Raw genomic sequence first — 9,806 nt, 5'->3', positions numbered from 1 at the left:
TCATAATGGCATGGCTGCCAAAGTTTTATTTGTATAATTGGTAATACCAATTACCCCACAGAAGACATTCTTTAAAAAAGTAGACTTCATATGGGCAAATAAAATTAATATAATAAAAATGTAAGTTTTACATCTTCCAGACTTGTATTTGCAACAATGCATACCGAAGGCTTTTACTTGCAACCTATACTGCCCTACCAAGCGAAAAGGAAGTGACTGCTCATAGCGTGGAACTTATAAAAATTTCTTCAAATTTTTTAATTGTCCAGCCAAATTAATTCTAAGGAGATCATTGGAGATGTAGTGATCTGTTGGATTACTATGAGTAAATGTTTTATTCATGTTGACCTTGACCTCTGACATGACCTTTGAACCTTAAACTGCAGTTACTGCCTATTTCCTTGGCATGATATGTTACACATTTCAGGTTAATAGCAAAGAAAAGAGCAGTATCTGACATTTAAATTTGTTAGTTTACCATACTTCTCATTTATGCTATTAATAAAAGAGCAGTCTATTTACTGACAGTGTAACAGAGTTGAAATGGCATCCTTTGGGTGTTTTCCACTAAGATATCAGTTGCATTTACACATAGATGTATGTTCTGCGCATATCACATTACATACTGTGTTTTATAAGTAGCCCATGTCTTGTTATAGAATAAATGTGAAAAGCAGCACTGCAATTATTTGAATTACATTAAATGATTACCTATCTTGTAATATATAATGATGGAACATGATAGATGTATGACGTAGGGTAAAAGTATTTATATTTTTTTTTTCTAATGACACTTACATAGACAATTTTGAATAAATAACAGCTTCAATAATTCATTTAAAAAATATTTTCATATAAGAGCACACAAATGACATTTAGCTACAATTGATAAAATGCTGAATAGTTACATTTAATTTTAAGTAAAACTTCGGTGATGTTGAATTCGGGTGCTGCATGGACGTTGTCTTGGCAGGCTTTGGTTTCCATGGCATCATTCTACATCTTCAGATGATGACCCTGCACCAAGCGGAGCTCGCACTCCTCCTCTCCAAGCTTCACAAAGCTGATGTTCCTTCCCTTTACTGCCTTGCGGGTTTCGTACATTTGGTCAGTGGTTCAGTAGTTGTGTGGTCAATAGTTGTGTTTTTGAGGTCAGCAGTTGTGGTCAGTAGTTGTTGACAGTAATTATTGTCTGTAGTTGTATTGCTTTGGTCAATAGTTGTGGTCAATAGTTGTGTGGGTGTTTGTGGTTAGTAACTGTGGTAAGTAGTTGTGTGGTTGTGGTCAGTAGTTGTGGTCAGTGATTGTGGTCAGTACATTTGGTCAGTGGTTGTAGTGGTCAGTAGTTACAATCGCCCCAGTCAACAAGCGGTAAGTTAACGGTTGCAAAGCACCATACATCAAAAGTGATTTTTATACTCTTATGTGCAGATCGGAATGTACAATTTCAATTATCAATTTGTTTGTAAATATTGCCGGAATATTGTACATGTTTCCTTTGTGGATATTTTCTGGTGCATTTTGTTGAACATAATTCCCGCTAATGCTTTCTGAAAAACAAAAAAATGCACATTCAGAGGCATAGTTCCTCGTGGCCGGTGATTTTAATGCAGGGGAAACAAATCCGTTTTACCAAAGTTTTACCTGTGCAACTAGAGGTGACAAAACACAGAAACGCATACAAGGCCAAGCATTTGGAAAATCAGACCATAACTCTATCCTCCTGCTTCCTTCTTACAAGAAAAAACTCAAACAGGAAGTACTAGTGACGGAATAGATATGTAAGAATGCTGTTCATTGACTATAGCTCAGCATTCAACACCATAGTCCCCTTCAAACTCATACCCTAGCTCAGGACACTGGAACTGACCACCTCCCTCTCCAACTGGATCCTGGACTTCCTGACGGGCCACCCCCAGGCGGTGAGTATAGGCAACAACACATCGGCCATGATGACCAACACGGGGGCCCCTCGGATTTGATTCCCCCTTAGTCCTTTCTTGTACTCTCTGTTCACCCATGACCGTGTGGCCACGCACGACTCCAACACCCATCATCAAGTTTGCTCAACACACGATGGTGGTAGGACTGATCACAGACAATGATGAGGCAGCCTATAGTGAGGAGGTCAGAGACCTCGCAGTGTGGTGCCAGGAAAATAACCTTTCCCTCAATGTCAGGATCTGATTGTTGTCTACAGGAAATGGAGAGATGAGCACGCCCCCATCCACATCGATGGGGCTGTAGTGGAGCGGGTCGAGAGCTTCAAGTTCATCGTTGTCCACATCACTAAGGAATTAACATGGTCTACACACAGCGTGTGAGCTACTGCTCAGTCTATTATCTATCCTGTTGCCTAGTCACTTTACCCCATTATGTACATAGCTACCTCAATTACCCCATACCCCTGCACATCAACTCGGTACTGGTACTCCCTGCATATAGCCATGTTATTTTAACTTTTTATTGTTATTCACTGTGTATTTATCCCTCATGTCACTATTTATATTTTTATTTTAACTTTTTTTCATCTTTAACTCTACATTGTTGGTAAATGACCCGTAAGTAAGCATTTCACTGTTAGCCTACACAAGTATGTGACCAATAAAATTGGATTTGATTCTGAATTTCACATCAGATTTAGAGAGTTTAGAGAAGTGCTCATCTAGTCATATACACACGCACTGCTCTGCATGATACTGTCCAGAGGACATGAAACTTCCCTTACTGCATGATAATGCCCTGAACACAATTTTGCCATGTCTCGTCTCTTTTGGGGGACTGGGGTGCTACTGAGGTTCCTGTCTAAATGGGGTGGATCATCCTGGGGTTCCAGCATGACACATTGCATGGCATTCTCAAAATAACAAAATAGACAGTAGAAATGGGGGGAGTACAGGGTGACAAGATGAGACGGAGAAGAAAGGGAGAAAGTGACGGGGAGACAGAAAGCAACCATAGTGCTGGACAGTGGCTTGTTCAAATCAACAGTTGCTGAGTTGCTGTTGGAGTTATGTAGATGTAATCTTCACTGATAGGCAGTACATGCTTCCTGTCTGTCTATATGTTGTGTGTCTGAGAGAGGGAAGACTTTGCAGCTATACAGCTAATACGCACAGAACAGACCAGTAAGAGCGTGTGGGTGTGTATGTGGGTTTACGCGAGTATGTATGTACGTGCGTGTGCACGAGCGTGTGTGTAAGTGTCCATACGTTTGTGGATTTGAGCCCCTTGTCGAAATCCTGCATGATTCATGAAAGAGGAACAAAGGGAAGTTTTTCCTTTGCTCTAGCTGCAAGGGCCTGCAAAGACAGATGGATCTTCTCCAAATGCCACCGTGGGTGCACTAAGACCTGCTTTGTTTGTCCAAGGCTAATTCTATTATGGTAATCGAGGATGAATCCAAGCTTCTTTCCCTTCTCGCTACTTCTTCCCAGATAAAGTCTCCAGTTATCCCTGTTGCTCAGTGCTTCCGGCAGGTGATGTCACAACACGGCAATGGGCTGTGGCCCCTAGGGGCTTCTGGGAGAATATCAATAGAGCAGAGAGCTCTAGCTCAACTCTGGGTGTGTTTACATCAGGAACCTTTTTCAGTTCACCTACCCAGGGCAATTGATCAGTTTAGTCAGGTCCACTCACACACACAATGATTTATTTTATTATAATAATACAATTATATTTAGTGACTTCAGAAGGTATTCACCCCCCTTCACTTTTCCCCCAAAATGTGTTTACAAAGTTGGATTACAATGTACTGTCATTTTTTGTCAACAAAATACACAAAATAATCTGTTTCATTTCAGGAAACTAGGCGTATGTCGAGTGTCACTACATCACAGGAGAGACATTTGAACGTAAACTTTAAAAAAAACATCTAAATGTGCTTTTTGGCTGAAGTGCCTTCAGGAATATGTCAACTTTCATGAACCTTAAAAACAAACTTCTACGCCATCTGTACGAATAAAATTGTGAAATTACAAGCCTAGTTGGTTTTGCCACAGAAAAAGCCAGGAACCTTCCTACTACCCATGATTGGCTGAGATAATGGGTGGGCTGAACATCCCGAGAGATGACTTCGGATTGGTCTGCAATCTAGCACGCTTCTGTCTATAACACAACCTGGTCAGTATGTGTAGGTAATCATATCTAACGCGTCTTTTTTGAAAGAGATCACGTAGTAAAACTGCAAAAATGTTGCTCTCCACTTTCTGGAAGACCGAGTTTTGAAGTTAGTGGAATGCACAGTGGAATTAGAGTATGACAGCTAAGGAGATGGAGATATTTCTGGAGTTTGATTGCAAATATGCAGACAGAGTTGAAAAGAGAACACACAGAAGGCTGTTGTATAAAACACCCGTCTCCGGATTACATCTTCAAATTTATATGCTGACCACACTGCTCACGTTGCGTGCGCGAGCATTGCAAAATAAATGTACACATAGATGTTGAACGCTGAACACGGTGCAAGTCCTGCCTCTCCCATCTCCTCATTGGTTTATAGAAGCATATACCCACGTGCCATCTCCTCATTGGTTATTATACCCATGTGGGTGATTGAAAGATGAACTGAGGTCGGTTGGTCAGTTGTGGTAATGCACCTTATTATTAAAGTTAGATGCCAATCGTCATATAAAGACCAAAGAAGAAAAAATCTGGAAGGAGGAGAGATGACTAGAAACGATTTGGCTGACCGTTTTGTGTGTGGATTAATTGTTGGAGTAGAGGACCTTGTGCATTTCAGGTAAAATAACAACTCAACGTTTATATCCCAGGACAAATTAGCTACAACAGCAAGTTAGCTAAATAGGACAAATTAGCTAGCAACTGCAATGTTGAATGTTTTTCGACCTGTCCCCAAATTAATATAATTGGTTCAGAGTTTGTTTTGATATTTCAATCTGTGTGTCGTGATCAAGTTTGGTGTGGGAGTACAAAATCAATTTGCGCACGCGTCCGGTTTGGGCATGGTGCAAGGAAACCATGGCATCCGTGACAGAAAGGGAGAAGAGATCACCCATGTATACGGGAAAGATAGTCTAGCTAGCTACATTTTCCGATATTACACATTTCAAATTTTGTCAGAAAGTCGTTTTCATTGCAAGTTAAAGCATGCTGTTAGCTAGCTAGCTAACATTATCTGGCTGGCTCGCTAGCTAAGGTTCCATGAATGATCTGTGTCATAATATTATTTGTATTGCTAGTTATAGCCTAATGTTAGCTAGCTAAAATTGAACCTGGTTGGTTAGCTACCTGCAGATTCATGCAGGGTAGTAACGTTATGAGTTATGAGTTGGGATTATGGTTTATTGTTTAGATAGCCAACTACATGTCTAAACAAAAGACTCCATCTATGCAAATAACCATTACATTTTTTTTTCATGATGTCACTGTGAAAACTGTCGATAGACGTAGCTGGTGAATTTGCTCTGGCTAACTACTTCGATTTCAGAGCACTCTAGCCTGAGTGAACCAGAGCGCAGAATAAAAAACTCCCTTGCTGATGACAAGCATACCCATAACATGATGCCTGAAAATATGAAGAGTAGTACTCAGTGATGTGTTGGATTTCCCAAACATAATACTTTCTATTCAGGACATAAACAAAAACAAATGTTTTTTGTAGGGAGAGATAAGAGATGATAAATATGAATGATTAAATTGGATCAGATTACATTACCTTTATTGTCCACTTACATAGAAATTGATTTTGTTCAGGTCAGCACATCACAATTATAAAAACAATTTATCCATGTGATCACTTTGACCATTGTTTCCTCTCCTCCATTTGCAGGCCTGGCATTGCAGAAATGAAAATCTTCCCTTTGTTTCCCACTGGTTGGTCAGTCTTGTGCAGTGGCAGTTTGAGGGGTTGGCGGAGGTACCAGTCTACCAGTCTGGATGAGTGCCAGCCAGCATTGGGCAGCTGAACACTGCAACCCTGGGTGACTGTGCGTTGGTCAAACCCTGCCGTTTCCTCTCCTGGGACTGACCATCCGTCTCCTGTTGGCTGGTGCCCCATGTCACTACCCAACTGCCCCATAGCTTCAAGGTCTGGGAACAACTCCAAAATGGAATAACTCAGTGTCACCAAGTCACAGTTAGTTGCATGATTGTATGCCATGAATTACACTAAAGGTATATGAAAGAGAAAACAGGCTAACGGACCAGTGATAAATCTGAAATAATGAAACAAAGCTCTAAGTGGAACCAGGAGGTGATTCTTGACCCAGGCTATGTCCCAAATGGCACCCTATTCCCTACACTGTAAAAGAAAACAGTAAATTATACAGTCATTTTGTTATTGTTAACAGTAAAATACTCAAATGTTTTACTGCAGCATACTATAAATGATGGTGCATTGTGGGAAAAGTTTGTGGGCAGGGAAAAAATTCCTGTATTTAGAATGGTACTGTAATTCCACCCCTCAGAATACAGTTCTTAGGAGTGCCAAAAACCCTTTGACCACGAGTGCGTGCATGGTATTGTTGTTTCTGGCTCATTAACATATTTTGAGGTGTCCCTTGCAAGAGGCTATATTTGTTGCACCTTTGAGTGGAATGCTGTGCCAATTTAATTCCTATGTGGTTATAGTGCCTCATTAATTTGTAGAGGGGACAGATTGGAGTGGCAGCAGGTCTTGAACCTTAAATGGTTGAGGATTTTGCCATGTCCTTTTGTTGTGTTTTGCCCTGTAGTCGCTGCCAGTTTGTAAGCCTATGTCAAGGCCTCTAGAAGTGCAAATATTAATTTGTACCTAGCAGCCAACCTGCTTGCACCAACCCTTGTAATTTCAGTAAAATACAAGCCCACCCCTTCAATGAATTTAATTAATCCATTCATTAGTTCATTTGGATTACAGTACCATGTACATTCTTACAGTATAATGCAGTCAATGTTATGGTATGGTACTGCATGTTATTACACAGTACTTGCTTTAATACCATATTTATATTACAATGGGTGTACTGTAATATGAAATACAGAATTTTACTTTCCACCGAGCTGCCTGTAAACTACTGTCAAATTCACAGTAACCTCTTTACATGGTATATAGTGCACTAGAGTTGGCTATTGGGTGTGGATAATATAATACACTAATCTAAACATTATATACTAATCTAAACATTATATAACATCGACACACCTTATGGAACGGCGAGGACTGTGAAGCAACACTAACATTGGCACAGACACACACTATACATACACATGGATTTAGTACTGTAGATAGGTGGTAGTGGTGGAGTAGGGGCCTGAGGGCATACAGTGTGTTCTGAAATCTGTGAATGTATTGCAATGTTTTTAAAATTGTACAAATTGCCTTAATTTTGCTGGACCCCAGGAAGAGTAGCTAACGGGGATCCATAATAAATACAAATACTGACAAAAGCACAATGCATTTGATTTTTTTTACCTTCATAATAAAGCATTGCATGCATCTATCATCGCATTTGTGTAGAGGCATAGAGTATTAACGACCTTATCCGTGGTGCTTAACTAACAGTACTATTTCCCCCTTACGGCAATTATCCTAACGACTTTAGGCTAGGTGAGCACACCCAATAATACAAATTATCTTGAGACCGGGGGGCAATGTGTGTCTGTTGTTCATTTGTTTTCTGTAAAATAACTTAACCATTAAAGTATGCTCTGCTATGCTTGGGTAGCGGAATGACCTTTGCCTCCCTCCATGTCTAAGGGCACACACTGTCTTCTTGGCTTATATTGAAGATGTGACAAACAGGAGTCACAATCTATTTCGCTACCAACCTCAGCAATTTACCATCCAGGTTTTGTGTTATTTCATAGTTTCGATATCTTTAATATTATTCTACAATGTAGAAAATAGTAAAAATGAAGAAAAACCCTTGAATGAGTAGGTGTGTCCAAACTTTTGACCGGTACTGTATGTCACAAAAGGTGTAAATGAGTTATGACAGTGTTCTGACCATATTATGACAAGTTATGTCTGCTGTTATGACATGGTTATCACTGTGTCATAATGTGTTATGATACTGCGTGTTACGTAAAGTGTTACCCCCCCAAAAATAACTTGAAAATGTAAAAAATCTCAGCTACACTGATAAAACCTACCCTAGTTATATAATATATACATTAGAATTGTAAATAAACAAATACAATGAAGATTATATGACTTATCAGTGAAGTTAAAGTCCCAATGAATGTAGAAAGTGTCTCAATAGCAAAAATCATCAAAACACTTCAGTAGTGAGAAAAATAAGGCACTGGTGCCCTCCTGGGGCGAAATGAGGTACAGGTCAAAGTGCACTAGCAAACTGTTATCTGATTCTCCAATGGAAACCACGGCAAACTTCTGGAATGGAAGCCCAGCGAAGGATGATCCAGAAGAACGGTCACAGCACCACTGTAACAGTACTCTTCTTGCGTTGTGAACAATCATCAACAAAGAGTCCAGCATGTAGCACCAGTTATGGATGTATTATCTGATAGGAAACAGCACATCATGCAATAGACACCACATATCATCATCCTACTCTCTGCATACGTGCTGGTTTGGCAATGTTGACAGGGACGATTCAATGGTTTCCAAAAATAATACAAGTTTACAATAACAGGAATACAGGAAAATTACAATGCACAATATAATTATAATTTCAACAATGTATCTGATAAGAAACAGCACGAATAGCATGTTATGCAATGCAGCCTACCCAGATCATCATCTTACTCTCTGCACGAGCTGTACAAAATACATGCTGTACAAAAATAGTGCCAGCGTCAGGCTGTGGTGGTAAATAGACAGCTACGAAAAATCTAGATAAACTATTGGTAAATAGTATGGTCTGCAGCTTATCATGAGGTATTCTAGCGCAGGTGAGCAAAAACTCGAGACTTCCTTAACATTAGAGATTGCGCACTAGCTGTTGTTAACAAAGGGACACATACCCCTCCTCCTTCGACTTACCCGAGTCTGCTGTCCGGTCTTGACGATGCGTAGAAAAACCAGCGCGATATATATCCAGCCACGACTTTGAAAAACATAGGATATTACAGTTTTTCAGGTCCCGTTGACAGGATACCCCAGAACAGAGCTCATCTAGTTTGTTCTCCAGTGACTGCACGTTCGCCAATATAACAGAGGGCAATGATGGACTACTTGCTCGACAACGTAGTCTCGCCAGGGTGCCGGCTCGCTTGCCTGTCTTTTGCCGCCGCTTCCTCTTTCGAGACCTGGGGATTAGGGTCTGGTACGGAGTATGCAGAATGTCCGGAGCAGTAAGAGAAGTAAAAAAAGTTGTCTAATTCGAGGTTAGCGATCCCTGTTCTGATGTCCAGAAGCTGTTTCCGGTCATAGGAAATGATGGCGGAAACATTATGTACAGAAAAAAAGTAAAGATCAGTGTGAAATATTAGCAGAATTGGTCAGGAGCCCATAAGACGGCTGCTATCCACTGCAGTGCCATCACAGAAGGTGGGACTGGTGGGGTTGGGCAAATCATTTTTTGTTTTTTTATAATCTCACGTGTATGTGATGCAGCTGTTCTTAGTAACAAGAGTGGAATCCAGCGTGAGGAATATGTTTGTCATTCAAATTATTATTTTTTGTTTACAATAAAGAATACGGTTGAACTATTGAGAATTTAAAGTAGAGAGAATTACAGGACTGAGCATGTGCATGAACAGTGAATGAACCTTAGAAGATGACCTCATACTCAGACTGAATTCTCCCTCACAACACTTACATTGCCACATAGCCAGTCCTATGCTGCCCCCTAGTCGAGATAATAACCATTTTAATTTCAGAAAGGACAACACAAGACTCC

The 9,806-nt window shown here is 40.3% G+C and overlaps 1 long non-coding RNA gene across 1 annotated transcript; it reads right to left on the bottom strand.

Moving 5' to 3' along the window:
- Positions 1-5,663: 5,663 nt before the first annotated feature.
- Positions 5,664-9,488, bottom strand: LOC139562480 (uncharacterized). The gene is made up of 2 exons (XR_011672365.1): positions 8,948-9,488; positions 5,664-8,465 (listed from the first exon to the last, which is right to left on the bottom strand). It is a non-coding gene; the product is annotated as an uncharacterized lncRNA (long non-coding RNA).
- Positions 9,489-9,806: the final 318 nt, after the last annotated feature.

Source organism: Salvelinus alpinus, chromosome 32, assembly GCF_045679555.1.
Source record: "Salvelinus alpinus chromosome 32, SLU_Salpinus.1, whole genome shotgun sequence".
NCBI lineage: Eukaryota > Metazoa > Chordata > Actinopteri > Salmoniformes > Salmonidae > Salvelinus > Salvelinus alpinus.
The sequence above is the reverse complement of the archived record's forward strand: the minus strand, read 5'-3'. Positions and strand labels throughout refer to the sequence as shown.